Here is an 8,828-nt window from a genome sequence, read left to right as displayed (position 1 = left end):
CCCAAACGATATCGATCATTACCACCTAGCTCAGGAAGGGGGGAGCCACATGAAGCTTCTAGCTCCTCAATATGCCAGGCACACGCTGATATAGAAGTTTCTACATGCTCTACGCCTACTCTTGTCCACACCCAACAAAAGACCGATGAGTCTACGTCTCCCCTTGTAATAGTATCGTCAGAAACCATTTCCTCCATTCGTCAATGGGAGCATATACTAACATCTCTGCAATTGGATGTGGCCACAAGGGTCATAAAAAGCTATCTGCCCACATCACAATCTATGACCCGCTGGACAAATTGGTTCCAAGAGGCTGCAACATCATTGCAAAAAATATGATCTACCCAAGGAAAGGGGGAGCATGTACTCACGCTCGACATTCTATTGCTTCCTCCCTAACCTTCTCCCTGACCATGTAATTGCCAAATTCAAGGGGATGTATATATAGAGCTTCATACATAGAAAAGAAAAGAGAAAAACAAAAAATAGTAAAAAGAGCAAGAGCACAAAAAGAGGAGAAATATCCGTATACAATCAGGAACTAGATTGACCTGTCATAAACCTACTGATGCTATATCTGTGTTTGCAGATATGGCAAATGCAAGAGCATCGCACACTTCATCCACCTTGGGTGAGAGGTATCATCTGTACCTTTCTCAGATATTCCACATGTGCTATCCTGTAATTGAAACTGAATGGATCATATAGATGTACTAGCCAGAGAGGAAAATGTTGAGGAATTAGAATGGCTAATTCGCCTATTGACCATGACTGACCCCTACTCCGTAGAGGACATATCCCCATTAGCCCAATGCTTTCCTTTTCCACAAGATGACTATCCTCGCATGGTTACATTCTTGATGAGTTTATGTGGATGGGAAAATGAAAAGGAAATATCTAACAATGATGAATGGACGGATAAAACTCATGGCACTACTGAGGTTGACTTTATTTATTTGGATGATGCGGATAGAGGCTTAGCCTTAGGGTTAGAGCCAGGACTCTACAACATCCTCTTACTGTATCCTCAGTAGTAGTGTGGTGACTGGTAGGTAGGTTAGTGTTTTTAAGTTTTTTCTAGTTTGGATTCCTTAAACGAGTCTTTAATTTTTCACACTGATGCGCCTCTCAAGGTATAGTGCTTGTTAGTTGGTTGTACAGGTGGAAAAGTTTGAGGTGGGTTCGCTTTCAAGTCCTGAGATAGCCGCAACGCTCATACATAAATATCTCATTAAATTGCAGGCATTTTTCTCATCGAATCAAGGAGATCTCCAAAATACAGATGTAATTCTTCCATACCCACTCTCTTTCATTTTTACTGTTCAATTAATTGCATGAACTATAATGCATGACCACATGGAAATTGTCAATGTACTACTTAGTTTTTGAAGTTGCCTGACGTGCTAGTGTGAATCATTAATGAGTTTAACCTTATTGGATATATTCTTGAGAATGCATGCAGTCTTTAGTTAACCTTGGAATATGATTGTCTTAGGTCTAGTGTCAAACCATCTTAATGTTTGACACCTGGCCATGTGTGTGTTGACCTCTAGGACATAGCTTTTACCCCTTTGTCGAAAGGATGCAAGACAAATTATAGTTCAGGAGCGAAGATCAAAAGAAATAAATTTAAAAAAAAAAGCCTACAATATGGCAATACAAGTCTATGATGTGCTTTAATGTTGGCCTATCGCCTTATTGATACTTGGTAGGCGAGGAGTATTCTACTCCAGATCGATGCCTTGGTAGGGGGTAGCCTTGCCTAAGGTGAACTAATAGATTCCTAGATAATGCCTTGTGTTAAACATGGAACCAAGATTGATGTTAGTTTTGCCTTAGGAAGGTCGCCATTGTGTGTAAAAATTGTCACGTGCATAAAAAAAATAAAGGCAAAAGACTCCTGTAACTCTGATGTTTCTTGTGTCCCTAGGCTCGCGGTATTAATTTGTTCTTAGAGTAGACACAGTGTGGTCATCTATTTATTTATTAAGCTTGGTTATTTTCCTTGACTTAGGCCAGTTATAAACCTTGATTAACCTTTGACACCTTGCTAAATCTTGATTTACTTTCAATAATTTTAAACTCCTGTTAATTTGCTACACTAGCTCATTCATGTGACCCCTTAAACTAAGTCTCATAGCAACATCCATTGTGGTCTAACATGCTTGAATTTATACACTTTATATCTTTTGAATTTCAGCATACTTTCACTCTACTTCCCTGTTTTGCAGACGGTCTACCACAACAACCCTATCGAGCTTACCATACCATAGCTTCCGAGGATGGAATCTACATCAGAAAGGGGGGCATGTTAACCTATGACGGACATTGAGACGTACTATGTTTTATGTCATTAATTTAAATATTCTGAGTCATGGGCCGGGCTTGTCGACACCATATGTTAAGGATAAAGGGATTGGGTGATCGCCGATGAGAGGCGCACCTTGAATATCAGTAGGGTAAGGGTTAGGATCGGCCAGCCATGTATGGACGCCCATGTGTGAATGGCCAAGTCACCTATAAGAGCCAAATGTAACCCTAAAACTCTCATTCTCATGTGTTGAATACAAGAGTGCTCTTGCCTTATCCTCTTGGTTTCCTTCTCCTGCGTGTGTGCGAAGAGAGAGAGAGAGTGAGTGAGAGAGCGATCGAGCACTGTGTAGCGGCACGGTGGCGGCGAGGCGGTAGAGTGGCGACGGCGGCTTCTCCTTCACGATACGACTGCGATTCGGGGATCCTTCACGGTGGCGGTTTGAGCGGTGAGTGACTCACCTCTGCATTCTGTTTGAGCTTGCTTTCCTGGTTGTATGCTTGTAGCCATTCGTGGCTCGCATACGGTGTTCTCGGCAAGTCCCCAGCTACGACCTGTGCGGCAAAAGCGCACACTAGTCAATATGACCAAATTTGGCTTGATATATTTTCATATTATTTTGTGAAAAAATATGAAAAACATCTTCACTTTCTCTAAGCTAGGCATATCCTACAATAAGTGTAGCTCAATATGACCAAATTTGGCTTGATATATTTTCATATTATTTTGTGAAAAAATATAAAAAACATCTTCACTTTCTCCAAGCTAGGCATATCCTACAATAAGTGTAGCTCAAATTGAGGCTTGCTAAAATACTTCTTGTGCTTTGGTAATAGAGCCACATTTGGCATACATATCAATTAATGTTTGCTGACAACAAGATCTTGTTCTAAACATCCCTTTTTATGGAAATCTCAACATGTTTTTCTTAGCTCCTCTTGTTTGTGACCCCCAAGTTGCCACTTTCAGGTTGTAAATAGGAGGGATGCCCTCTTGTTACGTGCATTCAAAACAAAAATAGTTCAATGTTCCCTCGTGATGCTCTATTGGGAATACCCTAAGATTAGTGCATTCCAAGAGACTATGCCATAAAACTTTGTCGTGAACCATTTCTCTACTTTAAGCTATTATGGCTCAAGGATGTCAAATGTTACAAACTCGCTCCCTTTAAAAGATCTCAAGATGCAACTTTTTACTTCCCCCAACTAGTTTTGCTAATGTTAGGCTATGATATATGTTTTATGATTCATTATGGACTTGAAAACCTCATTTATAAAGCCTTGCTAAGCCAATCAGTCTAAATGTTTACCCCAATGGAATAAGAAAGGTGATATGGCAGGGATGCACAAGCACATGCATTGGTGGCACTTTCCATGATATGGCACATGCATTGGTGGCACTTTCCATGAAAAGGAACATTATTCCTCATTTTTGCTCATGTAAAACTATAAAGCATGCTTGGGATACACGTGCTGCAGTTTACCAGGTGTATGATGAGGCACAAATGGCCTACTTGCGGAAGCAGTTAGAGTCCAAGCATGTGTTACCTATTAAAAGGTATCTATGCCATGCTCTTAAAAAGTGTTCCTACAATGTTGATCATTGAAAGTATATAAGGCACTATAAAAATCATTCTACATTTGTTGTATGGAATTTCAAGCCCAGATTATAGCCATGTAGGTTTAAACATAGCATTTATTTTTTTGAATTTTCAATCCAATGTCATATTAAAGGAAAATTTTACATCATGAGACTATGATAACTCAAAAATCAGTATGTATCCTCCAAGGGAAGCTTGCACATACAAAAGAAATCCGTACCCTATTGAAGGGGCCCCCATGTCTATTGTGACTAGTTAGCCAATATGCCTGACATTTAAGCAAACCGATTGTAGAATCTCATAGCATTTTTTCTAACAAATCTAGACTCTAGAGATGCTCTCTAGTCAAGTAGTAGCAATGCAAAATCACCATTGTGGAAGTTTCAATTTCTTTATGGGGCAAGCATGAACTTTAACACAGATTGATAGTAGGCATTAGCTACAATGCAAAACTTATTTACCTTGGCCGCATCCAACCAAATACATTCATGACCATCAATTGGATCAGCCAGAATTTCTTTCAATAAATTGGATCAAATCCAGAGTTCGAGTTGCATAGTTTTTGTAAATTTCTTTCCTTGCCTTTGTCTTCCCCTCCCTTGCCTTTGTAAAATTTTTGTAATTTCCTTGCCTTCCTTTTGTCTTCATCTCCCTCAGCAACCTTCCTTGTGGGAAACACCACCTCTCATGTCATAGTTCGATATTTGTTGGAAAGAGCTCTCTCTTTTTTTCATTTTGGGAGTGTACATGGCCTTGGCCTCCTCTTGGCTTAGCGTCTTCACCTCTTGGACCTTCAGTTTCACCTTCTTGCTCCTTGCATACACCTGTCGATATCGTAACTTAGTGTACCCCAAGACCTTCGTGAATAAATTAATTAATGCTTCATCCTCATTTTCCTTATTTGGGTAGACGTACCTTGCTCCTTCGTAGTGTACCCCAAGACCTTCATGAATAAATAAATTAATGCTTCATCCTCATTTTCCTTGTTCGGGTAGACGTACCTTGCTCCTGTCTCCTTGCACCATTGATTCATCTTCCTTACTAGTTGCTCCCTACTAGTGACTGTTTGGGTAGACGTACCTTGCTCCTGTCTCCTTGCACCATTGATTCATCTTCCTTACTAGTTACTATTTGGGTAGACGTACGTTGCTCCTTTCTCCTTGCACCATTGATTCATCTTCCTTACTAGTTGCTCCCTAATTCCCAAACCCCTGCATCCATCACAACATTGTAATTGTTTCCTAATTATAGATTGTTGATTATACTACGTTTGTACTCGTGAAAGGATGAGAAAGAATAACCTTCGAAGACAGAGGAGGTACTCGAGGTCCTCCTTGTTGGCAAAGAGGAGGTCAAAACTATAGAGCAAGAAGGAGGTCTCCTTCCTCTGTTGTCATTGCTGGCACCATGAGCTCCTCCATGATCCACCATCTTGAGTGCCAAGGAGGTAGCCGTAGCACCTATTTGATTAGCCCGGCCCATGCCCCTCGTACCCATTTCTCCCTTGCAGAGTCCTTGCTCCCTTCCCACTTTGCATGACAACGAAATGCTATTTTTTGCTTCCATCTCTATTGTTGAGCTTTCAAAATGCCAAGAATGTAAATTGTGAACTTTTGCAGTCAAGTCTGTTGTAGGAGATGGTATTGTTTGGCTATTTGTTGATTAAGATGCTTATGGGAGATGGAACCTAGCATGGAGTGCATGCGATCTCTGTGGTGAGTCTCAAATTAACTGCATTCTCATTAGGTGATTTGAGAATGGTGCTTTGATGATAGTAGAGGGCATAAGTTTGCATGTCACGTTTGGACTTTGGAGCCGAGCTAGTTGGTCAGAGCGCTCAAGTTTGCTGAGAAAGGCACCATGCGGCGTAGGCTCCCAAGGGAGGTGGGTAGCAATGGAAAAGAAGGAAAGTGGAAATGGGAACGGTGGAGGCTCTAAGGGAGAGGGTTATTAAGTCACATGCTTGAAAATTGAGCGCAAGGAGTTTCTTCAGCCAAGTCTCTCATGTGTGAAGAATGTAGTAGAGATCTCCTCCCAAACTCTTCCTTCCTCACCACGTGGTAGCTCATTTGAGTGCCATCTAGCAAACTCCTCCTCAATATATAGAAAGAAGATTGTACTCTAATAAATGAGTAAGTGAAATAAAACTAAACTCCATGGATGTAATGAGAGATGTTGGCCCAAACTTTGTAACACAACACATTTCATATCACTCATATAGCGGTTCAGTATACCAATATCTAGAATTGTGATTACAACTATGGATCTTTTGGGGCTAGACCAACAGAAATTGTGCTTCAGAATCATCTTGAAGAGGAACTGGGGCTCACTAGGTGAGTTATATATAAGGTAAGCATGAATCTTGTTGCATACAAGCCTCCAATCACTGAAATAGATTGTAACCAGCCCAAGACTCACACAAGATACTAATAATTTTTTAACTTTTAGCCTATAGAATAGGGAAAATCAATAGAGATAGGGAGTTGCTAAGCTAGTTGCATCCCTGCAAATCCTTTCTGCATTGGTTTCAAGAGTATGATTCCAATATCACAAGAAATGCTATTGCTTCCTTTAGCAAGGACAACTATATAAAAATATTAAAATTAGAAATCTTATTTTGTCAAACGAGAAAATTGCCATCAAAGTGTCAGGGACACAAAAATTGGAGCGGAGCGTAATGCCATGGAACTAAGGCAAACCCATTCAATTGTTGTGTATCATGTTTGAAGTGGGTACTATCTATTAAATATGATTCAGAATAGCTGTTAGGGCGTGTGAACCACTGAGGAAGGACGAGTTAAGTAGCTAGTATGTCACTGTATACCTCACACAAGGTGCACATGACATTCCCTCCTTTTGTTACCTTTTCTGTTGGTGGTAGAAATTGAGCGGGTTGAGCTGACTCGGGAACCCGTCATGATCAGAAACCGCTCGAAACATGACAACTTCTAAAGAATTGAGAAAAAAACGATTTGAAAATAGGCACCCTCGGCATTTTAAATTCGGTATTAATTCTAGAGCAGAACATAGGAAGGTGGAATGTGGTGTTAATCTAAGGTTTGAGGATGTGCAGAATTCATGGCCAGAATGGGGCATGATTGTAGCATGTGACTACTACCATGCATTGCATTTAGTATTATGGGGTGAGAGACGTAGGATATGAGCGTATTGTGACAGCTACCTAGGTATTGTCCCATAAGTATTTGGAATGTGAGGAAATCCTATAATAAAGGGTTGTGCGTAGACCAAAAGTGCAGTAACCCCTAATGCGGATTTGAATATTGGCGTGAGCAAATAAAAAATGGGGAGAATTGTTGTTTAAGGTTTTTGATAGTAATCTAAGGTTCATGTGAATCATTATGTCCAAGTGCATAGGATAAGATGGGTTGAGAGGGGCACTAGGAGAGGTGAATGAGCCATTAGGAGACACTTGTACTAAGAGTCCATAAATCTATGGAACAAATGCCATGATGGAATAACACTATGGCATAATAAATATTCTCGAGAAATCTATGGAACAATGCCATGATGGAATAACACTATGGCATAATAAATATTCTCGAGAACCTATGCATGAATACTAGAAGCCAAGCGGATGTGTCCAAAAATCCCACGACAGTAGTGCAAACTCTTAAATAATGAAAGCCCTTGTGGGTGGCATGGCACTCTGACAACCTTCATGGACACGTATTAGGCATCATCTCTTGTGGACCTATTAGAAGACACTAGTACTAAGAGTCCATAAATCTGTGGCACAATAAATATTCTTGAGAACCTATGCTGAATACTAGAAGCCAATCTGATGTGTCCAAAAATCCCATGACAGTAGTGCAAACTCTTTAACAAGATGAAAGCTCTTGTGGGTGGCATGGCACTCTGATAGGCTTCATGGATACCTAATGCCATGATGTCTTGTGGACCTATTGTGAGGACATGATAAAAAGCTGATGTGGAGGCACTCAACCTCAAAAGGAGGCTAAAGGGACAACATTGACTATCGATTGCCAGCATGCACCCTGCTGATTGTGGAAGAACCATCTAAATAGAACTGTAAGTGATTCACTCCATGAATTGCTAGGACGATGATGATATCATTGGGACTAGTCCACTAAATTGAATGGTAAGTGCTCACATGGAATCTTGACATTGTCTGCATGCATGACTGTTGTAAGAGAAGGCTAAAATACAAATGCCTCTACCGAAATTAGAATTGCAAAATATGTACCACTCTTGTAAGATTCCTCCCCAGCCAGCTCTCAATATGTCCAGCATCTTCCCCTGTAATCAATCCCCTCTTTAGAAATATAGAAGATCTTGTCTCTGCCTGTTTTGGCATAGAGAGAGAAAATATCCTAGAGAGAGAATATTCAGATTTTGAATATTTTTAGATAGAAAAATTTCTCATATTATTAAAATGAGTTCCCCTGAAACAGAAATTCAGAAAGAACTTTCCAATGTGCAATTGGAATTAATTGGAAATGGGTATAAAGGACCTTAGCCTAAGGGTCTAGATTTTCAAAAAAATTTGGATTATAGTCCAATTAAGGTTCCTGTGGGCCAATAGGATCAATCCATGTGTGGGGAGGAGATAAATCCAATTTGTAAAAGAAGATACCTAAAAATGAGGAAATGCTCACATAAGATGAAGAGTTGACTATGTACAAGGTTTATTAGTAAGAAACTATGAGTAATATCAAAAATATGAGATATTTTGGGTATAATGATTCCATTTTGACACATATGTAAGGAAGGGGAGTCCCTTTAATGAGGTGCATACTTCACATGCTTGAATGAGTTTTAAACTCAAAAATAATATGATATTTTTATCTCTCCTCTCTCTTGAACCAAACCAAATCAAAATGGAACCAAACCGAATCAAGAAGTAACCAAACTAGGTCCAAATCTAGTCCAAATTCA

At 39.9% G+C, this 8,828-nt stretch overlaps 1 long non-coding RNA gene across 3 annotated transcripts; it reads right to left on the bottom strand.

Annotated features, from left to right (window-relative positions):
• Positions 1-4,282: 4,282 nt before the first annotated feature.
• LOC147630301 (uncharacterized) lies at positions 4,283-7,228 on the bottom strand. 3 transcript variants are annotated; one of them, XR_015267601.1, is made up of 3 exons: positions 5,213-7,228; positions 5,057-5,122; positions 4,283-4,735 (listed from the first exon to the last, which is right to left on the bottom strand). It is a non-coding gene; the product is annotated as an uncharacterized LOC147630301 (long non-coding RNA). The 3 variants fall into 3 exon arrangements; XR_015267602.1 differs by having other exon boundaries at positions 4,827-7,228; XR_015267600.1 differs by having other exon boundaries at positions 5,057-7,228.
• Between the last annotated feature and the right edge of the window lie 1,600 nt (positions 7,229-8,828).

Source organism: Cibotium barometz, chromosome 16 (assembly GCF_041138505.1).
Source record: "Cibotium barometz isolate CiBa-2024 chromosome 16, ASM4113850v1, whole genome shotgun sequence".
NCBI classification, from domain to species: Eukaryota; Viridiplantae; Streptophyta; class Polypodiopsida; order Cyatheales; family Cibotiaceae; genus Cibotium; species Cibotium barometz.
This window is presented reverse-complemented; position numbering and strand designations above follow the sequence as displayed.